Source organism: Elephantulus edwardii, unplaced genomic scaffold (genome assembly GCF_000299155.1).
Source record: "Elephantulus edwardii isolate Elephantulus edwardi_28Jun2011 unplaced genomic scaffold, EleEdw1.0 scaffold00214, whole genome shotgun sequence".
Classification (NCBI taxonomy): domain Eukaryota; kingdom Metazoa; phylum Chordata; class Mammalia; order Macroscelidea; family Macroscelididae; genus Elephantulus; species Elephantulus edwardii.
The window spans coordinates 4,321,143-4,334,412 of NW_006399964.1; positions in this window are offsets into that span (position 1 = coordinate 4,321,143).

Sequence of the window (13,270 nt, forward strand, 5' to 3'; positions counted from 1 at the left end):
TAAACACAATTACGTTTTTTCCATTCTTCTCAAGATTATACACAATTTGTTATGATCCACAGAGTTAAATTCCTTTACTAAGGCGACAAAACACAGTAAATATCTTTCTGGAATTCTCTTCTTTCAGCCAAGATCCATTTGATATCAGCAATGATATCACTCATTCCATGCCTCTTCTGACTAACTTCAATTTCTGGAAATTCTACGTTTACTATTCTAGCCATTTTTAGTAATCTTTAGAAATATTTTACTTGTGGGTGATATTATTTTGTTAGGTAATTACCACATTCTGTTGTATCAGCTTTTTTTGGAATGGCTGCAAGCTCTTCCAGTTGGTTGACCAAGTAGCTGTCTTCTTGGTCTAGAGGCACAGACTATTGAGCATGTAAATATTGAGCATCTGTTTGTACATATACACATATGTGTATACATGAACCACATATACATAGACATATGCACGTATACTACATATACATGGCACCCTGGTGACATAGGGGTAGAGAGTTGTGGTGATAATCCAAAGGTGGCACCCTTTCTGAAGTTTCCAATCCACGAATCACTCCATGGGAGAAAGATGGATCTGTATGCTGAGCAAATAATTTGAAAAGGTGGACTATATGAAGAAGAGTGTCGCGTCAGAATTGGAGGAAGTCTCATCAACAACTTGTGTTATCCAGATGACACCACCTTACTTATAGAAAATGGAGAGAGCTTTTAATATCAAAGAGTGCAGCTTCAATATAGACTACACGTCAATATCAACATATCAAAAGTTTTCACTACTGGACCAACAGTCAACAGCATGATAGAGAGAGAAAAAATTGAAGTTGTTAAGGATCCAAGAATTTTAGTTGGATCCACAATCAACTCCCATGGTAGCAGCTGTCAGGAAACCAAGAGACATATTTGTTCCATTGAGAAAATCTACTGTGAAAGACAGCTCCAAAGTGCTCAAGAGCAAGGATGGAAGTTTAAAGCTATGACTGCCCCAAGTCCTGTTATTTTTCAATTCCTTCATGTGCATCTGGACAATGAGCAATGAGTATGTAAAAGAGAGAAGATTGATGCTTTTGAACTGTGTTGTTGGCAAAGAGGGTTGAATATCCCCATGGACTGCCAAAAGAGCAAACAAATTGGTCTTAGAGGAAGTGCAGCCAGGGTGGTTGTTAGAGGCAGGGATGGTAAGACTTCGTGTCACTTACTTTATGCATATTGTTGTCAGGAGGCACCAGTCCCTGGAGAAGGACATCTTCTTGGAAAAGTAGGGAGTAAACAAAAGAGAGGAAAGACGGTTGATGCAGTGATTGCAGCAATGGGCTCACGCACAGCCCAGAGAGAGAGTATGTGCAGCACTGTGCAAGGTGTAACTCCGTTGTGCATACAGACTGGATGAGTCAGAGCCATCTTGGTGGCACCCAACAGCGACAGCAACAGTGACTCCTTCGTCCAGTGGTGGAACCAAACCCAGGAAGCCCAGGTTACTTCTCTCCAAAGCTGTTCCCCACTAGAATTCTTGAAGACATTCTTCCAGTATTTTCAAGTAAGGAAACTCTCTTTGGCCCCTCCTTTGAAAGAAAGAAATCATCTTGTTTTTGAGAAGGATTATCACTTACCAATGGAGAGAACATGAGTGGGAAAGGACAGCCATCCTCATCGTTATAATTAGTTTTCCCCAGATAGCTCTAGATAGCTCAGTGAGTAGCTGCTATCACATTAGCTCTAACTCACTATAACCAAAACTTATCATACTTTAAAATCAGGAAGGGTATGCATCAGGGCTGTATCCTTTCTCCACACTTAGTCAATCAGCGTGCTGAACAATTAATTCGCAAAGTCAGACTCTGTGAAGAAGAATTTGGCATTAGGATCAGAGGAAGATTCATCAACAACCTGCATTATGCAGATGACGCAACTTTGTTTGCTGAATGTGAAGATAATATAAAACTCTCAAAGTAGAAGATCAAGGACTACAGCCTTCAGTACGGATTCCATTTCAACATCAGGAACACAAAGGTCCTCACCACAAGACCAACGGTCAACATTATGATAGATGGAGAAAGAATTGAAGCTGCCAATGATTTCATCTGTCCTGGATCAACAATCAACATGCCAGCAGTCAAGCAATCAGGAGATGTATCACACTGGACAAGTCTGCTGTCAGGGACCTTTCCAAAATGCTGAAAAGCAATCAAGTCAGTTTGAAGACTAAGGTGTACCTGATTAGGCCATGATCAGAGAGCTGAACAATGAATGATGACAGAAGAGGAAGTGCCTTTGAGCTGCAGTGTTGGAGAAGAATGCTGGATATTCCATGGACTGTCCAGAGAACAAACAGATATGTCTTGGGGAAAGCACAGCCAGAGTGCTTCTTGAAGGCGAAGATGGTGAAGCTTCATCCTTCATTATTCGGCGAGACTATTCCTAGGAAATGGACATCATGCTTGGAAAGGTAAAGGTTCAGCAAAGGACAGAATGATCCCTAACAAGATGGATTGACTCAGTGACTTCAGCAATGGGCTCGAGTATGTCAGAGAAGATGAGGATGGCACAGGATAGGACTGGGTTCAGATCTTTTGTTCATAGGGTCACTGTGAGTTGAACTCCACTCAATATCTACCACCAACATGATGGCCTAGCGTACAGTGGACTGAAATATTGCCCAGCACCACACTAATCTCACCATTGCTGCAGCCACCATCAATCCATCTCACTCAGGGTCTCCATGCCCTTATTGTCTTCTCACTCACTAAACACTGTGTCCTCCTTTAGCAATTGATCCCTCCTGCTGATTAGTCCAGGAAAAAACTCAGATAATGTCTGCTGTTCTGATTCATAAGGTTTCCTTTAGATAATATTTAGAAGTAAATTGCCAGGCCTTTCTTCCTCATCTCTCTTAGTATTTCTTCCTACTCTTAGTCTGGAAGTTCTGCAGAAACCTGTCTATAATGGGTGACCCTGCTGGATTTGAAATATTTCTGAAATACTTTCAATATCTTTGTTATATATCACTGAGACAGCTACAACTCATAGTGACCTTGTGAACAACAGCTCTGAACCCTGCCCCGCCCTGTGCCATCCTCATCATCTTTGATACACTTGTGCCCATTGCTACAGGCACTGTGTCAATCCACCTCATTGAAGGTCTTCCTCTCTTACACTGACCCTGCACCACTCTAGGTACAATGTCCCTCTCCAAGGACATGCCCAAACTATGTAAGGTGGAGTTTCACTATCTTTGCCTCTGATTTCACTTTCTCCTAGCAACATGCAATCCAGCACAGTATGATTAATTGACAGAGGAGTAGTGATAAATAGCTTTATTGAGATATAATTGACATACAATAAGCTGCATGTACTTAAAGTGTTTGACTTGATGAGTTTTGACACCTGCATACTCCTGTGAAACTATTACCACAGTTGAAATAGTAACTATATCTATCAACCTGGAAAGTTTCCTTGGCATCGTCTGTAATCTCTCCACTATGTCACCAGCCTTCAGCAAACACCGATGTGCTCTCTCTGACAGCATTGGTTCATTTGCATATTTTAGACTTACATATAAACATAAATATATACTATGTACTCTTCGAGTCTGATTTCTTTCACTATGTATAATTATTCTGCGGTTCACCTACACTGTTGCCTCTATCAGCCATTCCTTTTTACTGCTGAGCCTGTTCTATGAATGTGCCTACCCCCACATGGGACTTTCTGCTATTGAATCAATGCTGACTCCTAGTGACCCTCCTAGGACGGAGTAGAATGGCTTGCAAACCTGGATTCGTGACAGAAGCAGAGACTGGGGGGTGGTTAAGCTGGGTTTTTAACCGTTGTGTAACCAGAACTCCATATATGAATATAGCTACTTCTTATTAAGGGAGCCCTGATGGATTAAGTAAGGAATTGTTTTGCCAATCCAAAGGTGCATGGTTCAAATCTACTCATTGCTCCATGGAAGAAAACTAGATCCTCTCCTCCTGTGTGCTTCACTGCCCTTGAAAACCCTCTGGAGGGTCAACGATGGGTCGGTTCACACTTAGCGGTAAACAACAACCAATAACAGCATGAGTCACTCCAATCACCACAAACAACAACACTTTTTATTAAATGTTTTCTATGTACCAGGGCGTATGAGAAGTTTTGGTTCTTACTGAATACATTTAAAAGCCTCTGAGAAGTTAGGCACGGAAAGAGTCAGAGTCAGAGCTTCAGGCTGACTCGACCGAGCTGCTCTGTTCATGCGGCCTTCCCTCTGAGGTCCTGGCCCTTTGCAGCGTTGTGGGCTCTTCCGCAACAAGGTTATTTGGACTTGCCCCCCAGCTCCACCTCACGGAACTGAAGCTCAGCCGAAAAAGGGCAATTTGGGCTGAGCCAGCGTCTTTGCACGTTGTTGAGGAGGAAGCTGACTGTGAAATGGGAGCCCCTCCACCCTGCAGCCCATGTTGGCAGAGGATTTTTAATAGCTTCCCGCTTGTTTTTCTCCTGAGGTGGAGCACGCGCTCGGGGCCTATCAATAGAATGAGCAGAAGGGCAGCCGCTGCGGCAGATTGCAGGGGTGGGTGTAGCGGCTTCTCAGTCATGTTGCAGGCGATTGTGAGAGACTCCAGTGCTGCCGACGCCATCACTTCCCATCCATCCCTCAGCCCACTTGAGCCGAGTTTCTTCATTCAGACTCTGGCTTTTTTGTGTTTCCGGAGACCCTGTGAAAGGCCTCTGGGGGCGCGCTGCATGGGCCAGCGTTTTGTTCCTGTGTCTAGGGAAACCAGAGAACCATCTACAGCCTGTGGATGAAGCTTTGCAGCAGCGCTGGCATCGATAGACCTGAAAGGCCTTGTCCCCGTCAGATGGACAGTTCCTGGGTTAGGGTCATTGTCCTTTCCCCAGTATCCCAGCAAACATTCATAAATACTCGTGGAATTAATCCCTTGAAATAAAGCTCCAAAACTTGCAAAACGAAGCCATCTATTATTGCAGGTTGTTGTAGTATGCCGTCCAGTCAGAACTGACCCATAGCTGACCCTCCAACAGGTTTTCAGAGGCAATAAATTACATGAAATTAGATTGTCCATCTTTCTCCCACAGAGCGGCTGGTGCATTCAAGCTTTATGCATTTGGGATTGTAGTGCAGTTCCTCACCTCTAGGCCACCAGAGCTCCTCCTATTATTAAAGGTATTTTGGGGGGAGACTGAGAAAGATGGGCTAAATTATGTATACTGCATTGAAACAGGTGAGGGAGAGAACTGTTTAAAAGGGATATATGATTAGGCATTATTGTCACAACAGGAGTCCAGAAAGAAGGCTGCATAGTGGAATGGACTTGGGCGGAGGGATTGTAAAACAATGAAAGAATTTTTCTTCCACTTTTCAAAGAGAAGAGTGTATGTACTGGGGTGGGGGAGAGGTTGGGCAGGGAGAAAAGTGCAACAAGGAATGGAAATCCAAAGTCTCTGTAAACTTTCATTAAAATTAATTTTTAAAAAGTTCCAAGGACAAAAAAAGTATAGTCTATATGCCTTCAAGATACATATATTTTATGTATATGAATAGGGCGCTCTGGTAGCCTAGTGGTAAGAATCTACACTGCAATTCCAAAGGAACGCAGTTCTAGTCCACCAGGTCCTCTACTGGGGAAGGGAGGGCAATCTCCTCTCAAGTGATTAACTGTCTCTAAAACCCGCTGGAGGATCAGCTATGGGTCGGTTATGACTCGATACTACATAACATAACAACAACAATAACAAAAAAACAAACAAAAAAAAAAGTAGAACTCTGGTGACCTAGTGGCAAGGAGATGCGCCACTAATCCAAAAACACACAGTTCAAACCCACCAGCTGCTCCTTGGAAGAAAGATGGGCAATCTCTTCTCATGCAATTTACAGCCTCTGAAACTCCCCTGGAGGGTCAATTGTGAGTCATTCCCAATTTGACAGTATACAACATTATTAAAGGGGGCAGTGGTGGAGCCATGCAATACACTAAATTAGTTTTTCAGCCAGTGCATCTCATACTCGTCTATCACCTCTCTGGCTTGTATGTTGCTATGATGCTATAAATGTCGAATGCACTTCCAAGGTCAGGAGAACTAGGAAGAAAGACCTGGTGATATACTCCCCAAAGTCAAAGAAATAAACCACAAGCCAAGCCAAACAATGCTGGGGATGTTGCAAGACTGAGAAATGGGTTTTTCTTTTTTTTAAATTTTGTTTAAATTTGTTATTAATTTCAGTAAAAATGTACAGAGACTTTGGGTTTCCATTCATTCATTGTTGCACTTTTCTCCCCTCCCAACCCTCCCCCCTAGTGCACTACCCTTTTGGAAAAGTAAAAGAAAAATTCACTGTTTTACAAATTTACAAACCCTCCCCCAGGTCCACTCTGCCATGTAGCCTTCGCTCTGGACTCCTGTCATGACAAAAATACCTAATCACATATCCCTTTTAAACAGTTTTCTCCCTCATCTGTTTCAATGCAGTATCCATTATTGAACCCATCTTTCTCAGTCTCCCCCCAACCCCGAGGTAGGCCTGTTTTACAACAGTGGCACCATGCAATATTTCTTCTTTTGTGACTGGGATATTTCACTCAGCATAATGTTTTCCAGAGTCAACCATTTTGAACAATATTGCATGAGTTCCTTGTTTTTCAATGCAGTGTAGTATTCCATTCTGTGAATATACCACAGCTTCTCTATCCATTCATTTGTTGATGGGCACTTAGGTTGTTTCCAACTCCTTGCTATTGTGAACAAAGCCGCAGTAAACATGGGTGTGCATATATCTGCTTGGATGTCAGTTATGGTCTCTTTGGGGTATATTCCCAGTAGTGGAATTGCTGAGTCAAATGGTGTCTCTATTTGCCACTTTTTGAGAAAGCACACCTTCCACAGTGGTTGCACCATTGTACACTCCCACCAACAGTGAATAAGGGTTCCAGCTTCTCCACAACCTCGCCAGCATTTGTTGCTTGCTGTTCTGTTAAATTTTGCAATTCTGACTGGGGTGAGACGGTATCTCATAGTTTTTTTAATTTGCATCTCCCTTAGAGCTAGGGATTTTGAACATTTCTTCAAGTGCTTGTTAGCCATCTGAATGTCTTCTTCGGTGAAGTGTCTGTTCATATTCTGTGCCCATTTTCCAACTGGATTATTTACCTTTATCTTGTTGTGGTGCTCAAGTATTTTCTAAATTCTGGTTATAAGTCCCTTATCTGATATGTCATTACCAAATACTTTTTCCCAGTCGGTGGCTTCCCTTTTTACCCTATTGGAGAAGTTTTTGGATATGCATAAGGATTTGATTCTTAGAAGATCCCATTCATCTACTTTATCTTCTCCTGGTTGTAGGAGAAATGGGTTTTTCTGATATATGCTTGTTGTTATGTGCCATCAAGTCGCCTGTGACTCATGGAGACTCTGTGTACAATAGCTCTGAACCTTGCTCTATTCTGAGCCAACCTGTCTCCCATACACCCACTCCTATTCCCCCAGTCACCAAGTCAATCCATTACACCAATGATCTCCCAGTCTTGTGCTGTTCCTCCACCCTCCCAAGCATGATGTCCCTCTCCAAGGACTGATCCTGCCTTGCAACATGACCAAAGCATGTCAGACAGAGCTGCAGTTTCCTTGCCTCCAAGGAGCAGTGTGGTTTCACCCTTTCTAGGACAAACCTGTTCTCCTAGCACTCCACAGTATATTCAACTATATATATATATACCCAGCACCATAGGTCAAAAGCATCAATTTTCTTTCTATCACCCCTCGTCACTGTCCAGCTTTCTGATACATAGCAACTACTTGCAAAGATTATGGCCTGAATCAGAGGCCTTAGTCTCCAGAATGACATCATTGCTCTTCAGTACTCTAGAGATGTCCCTGATGGAAGATTTTCCCAGTGCAATTCGTCTTTTGATTTCCTAGCTGCTGGTACCAAGAGTGCTGATTGTGGAGCCAAGTAAGCTAAACCTGTTAACAATCTCGATCTCTTCTCTGTCTATCATGATGCTATGAATCAGCCCAGTGGCGCGAATCTTTGTTTTCTTGATGTTGAGCTTCAATCCATATTGAAGGTATAGTTTGGGTGATAGTTTACAGTGCAAACTAGTTCTCCCTCAATAACTTTACTGTATTCTGTTTGATGATGTTGGTTTCCATTCTCTCAGTATAAGAGCACTCTATCTACTTCTCCTTGGGCTCTCCATCTCCATTTGTTAGTTTTGCTTGCTCCTTCTTGGCTTCTGAACTTTTGTGTTGGGAAGATGCTATATATTTGGTCCTTTATGGCTGATTGTACTGAGGAATATATTCTTCCTGGTGTTATCATTCAGTTGTTGTTGTTGTTTTAGGTGCCATCAGGTCAAGCACATCTCATAACCACCCTTTGCACGACAGATTTGAACCCTGTGCCATCCTCACAATTCCTGACACACTCAAGCTCATTGCTACAGTGACAATGTCAATTCATCTCATTGAAATCCTGCTGTTTTTCACCAACCCCTCCACCTTTCCAAGCGTGATGTCTCTCTCCAAGAAATAACCTCTCTTTTGAGCAACATGCTCAAAGTATGTGAGATGAAGCTTTGTCATTCTTATCTTAAAGGAGCATTCTAGCTGCATTTTCCCCAAAATATATCTGTTGTTCTTTTGGCAGTCCATGTGCTATTCAGTGCTCTTCTTCAATACCACAACTCAAAGGCATTAATTCTTCTTTTGTCATCCTTATTTACTATCCAGCTCTCAGATACATAGCAAGTGAAAGAAAAGTCCGTGGCCTGAATCAGGAACACCTTAGTCTTCAAACTTCATTATTTCTCTGTGATTTGAAAAGGTTCCTGATAGCAGAATTCCAATGTTATATGTCTCTTGATTTTCTGACAACCAGTACAGGATGTTTTTACTACTAGTAAAGGATGTTGATTGTAGATCCAAGTAAAAGGAAGTTGTTGATGCTTTCAATCTTTTCTCCATCTATCATGACAAATTGCATTGGGAAAGCCAGCTGATGGGGACCTCTCCAGAGTACTGAAGAGCAACACTGTCAGTCTGGAGACTAAGATGCACCTGATCCAAGCCATAGTTTTCACAATTGCTTGCTATGCACCAGAAAGCTGAACAATGACTAGGGAGAATAGAAGGAGAATTTATGCCTTTGATCTGTTGTGCTGGAGAAGAGTGTTGAGTATACCATAGAGTGCTAGGAGAACAAACAGGTTCATCCTAGAGAGGGTGAAGCCAGCCTACTCCTTGGAGGCAAGGATTCTGAGACTTTGTGTGACGTACTTTGGGCATGTTGCAAGAAGGAACCAATCCTTGGAGAGGGACATCATGCTTGGAAGGGTGGAGGGACAGAGAAAAAGAGGGAGACCTTCTTGATACAGTGACTGGGGTAATGAGGTGTTTTAGACACAGTAAAGTTTGCTCAGGATAGAGCAGGTTTTGGGGCTGTTGTACATAGGGTTGTTATGAGTCACAAGCGACTCAAAGGCACCCAACAACATGACGTTGCTTATTTGCCCAGTGTTAAAAATTTCTGTTCTTAATCGGGAGAAATATTACAGGAGGAAGGTCTGCAGTCAGGGAAGTCTACAAATCACAGAGGAGCAATGAGAATAAAGGTGCTGATTTAGACCATGGCCTTTTCAATCACTTGGTATGATGCTGAGAGAGGAATAGTGAATAAGGATCACAAAAAAACTGATATTTTTTACATGTGATGTTTGAGGATCGTACTGAATACCTACCATGACTACCAAAAGAACAGTTATGTTGTATTGGACAAAGTATAGTCTGAATACTCCTTGGAGGCAAAGATGGCAAAGCTACATCTCACATACTTTTAACATGTTGCTAGGAAAGATCATTCCTTGGAGAAGGATATCATGTTTGGGAAGGTAGAGGAATGACAAAGGCAAAGAAGACCTTCAATAAAGTTGATTTCCACAGTGACTACAACAGTGGTTTCCAGCATGTCAGAGATTGTGAAGTTGGAACAGGCTAGGACAGGGTTCAGATTTGTTGTTCTTAGGGTCATTATAAGTTGTGCTCGACTTGATGGTTGTTGTTGTTGTTGATTTCTGTTGAGTCAAGCACAACTCCTAGTGACCCTATAAACAAAATGCCTAAGGACTTTTTAGAATTATTGTCATTTCCCCAAGTTCATAGAGTTTCCAGAGGTGTTTAGGAAGTGGATGACACTCCTGCTTCCAAACCTGAATCAATCTGGGAGCTCCACCAAACACTGCCATGATGGGTTGCCATTATGGTGTTTGACACACTAAGCCGTTCCAATTTATCATCTGAGACCCCAGTGGCACAAGGTTCAGTGTCACAAAAAACCCAGATTACCTCAGCATAACAAATTGACAAAAGTGCTGTAGGACTTAGAAGAATGTCCCTCCAAAGTATAGTAACAAAGGATTAAAATATAATCCCTCAGGCCCAACTTTTAAATACAAGGGCATCCCAGGAGGTCTTGTTGACTCTAAACAAGAGGCTTAAATTAAAAAAAAAAAAAAAATAGCCAACCAAGCCACACAGATCCTCAACTAAAACAAGAGTATCATCTTACAGAGTGCAGCCACTTCAAAATGGAGACAAGGCCCTGGCATATATGCTGTTGTTGTTGTTAAGTGCCATCAACTAGTGATCCTTTAAACAAAAGACCTTCACCCTGTTTTATAACTACTGTCCTTTCTCTAAGTGCATAGAGTTTCCACAGGCATGTTTAGGAAGTGGATGCCACTCCTGCTTCCAAGCCTGTCTTAATCTGTGAGCTCTACCAAGCACTGTCAACCATGTGTAATGCTATGGCATCTGAAGAATGAATAGCACACTGTTCAGTATCACAGCAATCCCAAGTTACCTCAGTACAGTGAAATGACAGAATAGTGCTGTACCACATAAGAAGATATTCATTTCAAACACAATTAAAACCAGGCCTGAAGGCTGCAGGCCAAGGGCCTCAAAGAACTTTAAAAAACCCCAGGCCAACACACCAGGCTCTCATTGGCTCCAACAAGAGGCTTCCAGCCCACACTCACCACTAACCAACCAGTGCAGAGTTGACCTCCACCCAACATGAGAAGACTTGATGGTCCATAACAAAAACAATTTTCCACACTTTTGCACTTTTTTACTATTACATGACTAGTCTTTTGCTTAAATCATTTATAGTATAATACTTCATCTTCTAATATTATGAAAACAACGGTGGTTCAGCTCTCATGTCACTTTCTTCTTCGGATAGTCCATTTTCCCAAAAAAAAAAAAATTGCTCAGCATACAGATTGAAGAGGCACGAAGGTAGAATAGAACACAGATACACGTGTTTCTCAATTTTAAGTCACGTTCTCTTGTTCTTTTTGGATAACTATTTCTTAGTCTGTGTATAAATTTCCCATATGCACAATTAAGTGTACTAGAATTCCTGTTTTTCTCAATGTTCACATAAATTTGTTATAATCTGCAAAGTCAAGTATCTTTGCCTGGTCAATAAAGCATAAGTAAGCATCAAAATAAAAATTCTGTTCTTGATGGTGAGATGTAATTTACATTGAAAACTGTGGTCTTTGATCTCTATAGCAAGAGTTTCAAGTCCTCCTCACTTTCAGCAAGCAGAGTCATGTCATCTACATAGTGCAGGTTGTTGATAAGTCTTCCTCCAATCTCAATGCCACATTGTTTTTCATAGAGTCCAGCTTCTTGAATTATTTAGTTGGCAGATATATTGAATAGTTATGGAGAAAGGGTACAACCCTGATATACACCTTTTCTAGCTGTAAACCATGCCATGTTTCCTTGCTCTGCTCAAACAGCAGCTTCCTAGTCTAGACATAGGTTTAGCCTGAGCACAATTAAGTGTTTTTGAGTTTCTCATTCTTCCCAATGTTAGTCATAGTTTGTTATCATCCACACAATCAAGTCCCTTTCCATTTCACTCTGTAGACAAATTCACTCTATAACCTTGTCTATTGTTTGGTTCAAAGTTGGTGCCTCACTATGGGTTTCGTTTCCAGCTTGGAGGGTATCTTAGGGTCATATTCTCAGAGGTTTCACCAGTCCTGTCTGTTCAGTAAGTCTTATTTTCTTTTTATTATTTTCATTATGTTCTATATTTTCCCACTTTCTGTCCAGGATTGTCTATTGTGGCCTTAATCAGAATGGTCAATAGTGACAGACAGAAGCTACCTAGTTTCAGTCACAGGGTAATGGACCTTCGAACTATTGGCTTGAATCTACTTTCCTTTACCTTTCTTTGCTCTGGGTGAGGCTGTTGTTGTCTGTCAGGTGCCATCAAGTCATGTATGACTCAAAACAACTCTATGAACAACAAATGTGAGTCCTGTCCTCCTCTGTGCCATCCTCATCATCTCTCACTCACTCAAGCCCGTTGCTGCAGTCACAGTATCCATTCACCTCATTGAAGATTTTCCTCCCTTTTTACCGATCTTACCTTTCCAAGCATGATATCCCTCTCTAAAGAATAGCCTCTCTTAGCTACATGCCCAAAAGACTGCTGATACTGAGGATACTGATCGTGTATCCAGGTAAGACAAATTCGTTTACTATTGCCATCTTTTCTCCATCTGTCATGTGAGAAGTCCAGTGGTGAGGACTTTTGTCTTCTTAATGTTGGAGAAATCAATAATTGCATCTTGGACGGTTATTTATAAACTTTTTAGATCCCAGTAGCTATTCACCAAAGTAAGATATAGAAGATTGCCTTTGACCTAGATGTCCCCTGATGCCATGGTCCTAGATTCTCAATTCCACTGGACCAGTACTTCAAGGTATTTGAGTATGACTAAGATGTTTTCCCAGTGTAATTTGTCTTTTTATTTCCTGACTGCTGGTGCTAAGAGTGTTGACTATGGAACCAAGCGAGAGAAGTTATCAAAAATCTCAGTCTGTCCTCCATTCATCATTAGGCTGCCAATTAGCCCAATGTGAGAACCTTTGTCTTCTTGATGTTGAGCTTCAGTCCATGTTGTAAACTATAGTCCTTGACCTTCTGCAGCAAGAGCCCCATGTCCTCTTCAGTTTCAGCAAGCAAGGTTACGTCATCTGCATAATGCAAGTTGTTGAGGAGTCTTCCTCCAATCCTGATGTCACATTCCTTCTCATAAAGTCCAGCCTCCTAAATGATCTGTTCTATATATAGATTGAAAAGCTATGGAGACTGACAAAGGAGATTAATCAGAACTGGCTTTGACAAGCACTGTGACAATAGGACAATTAAAACAGACTTTCAGGGGGGGAAAGGAACAAACTG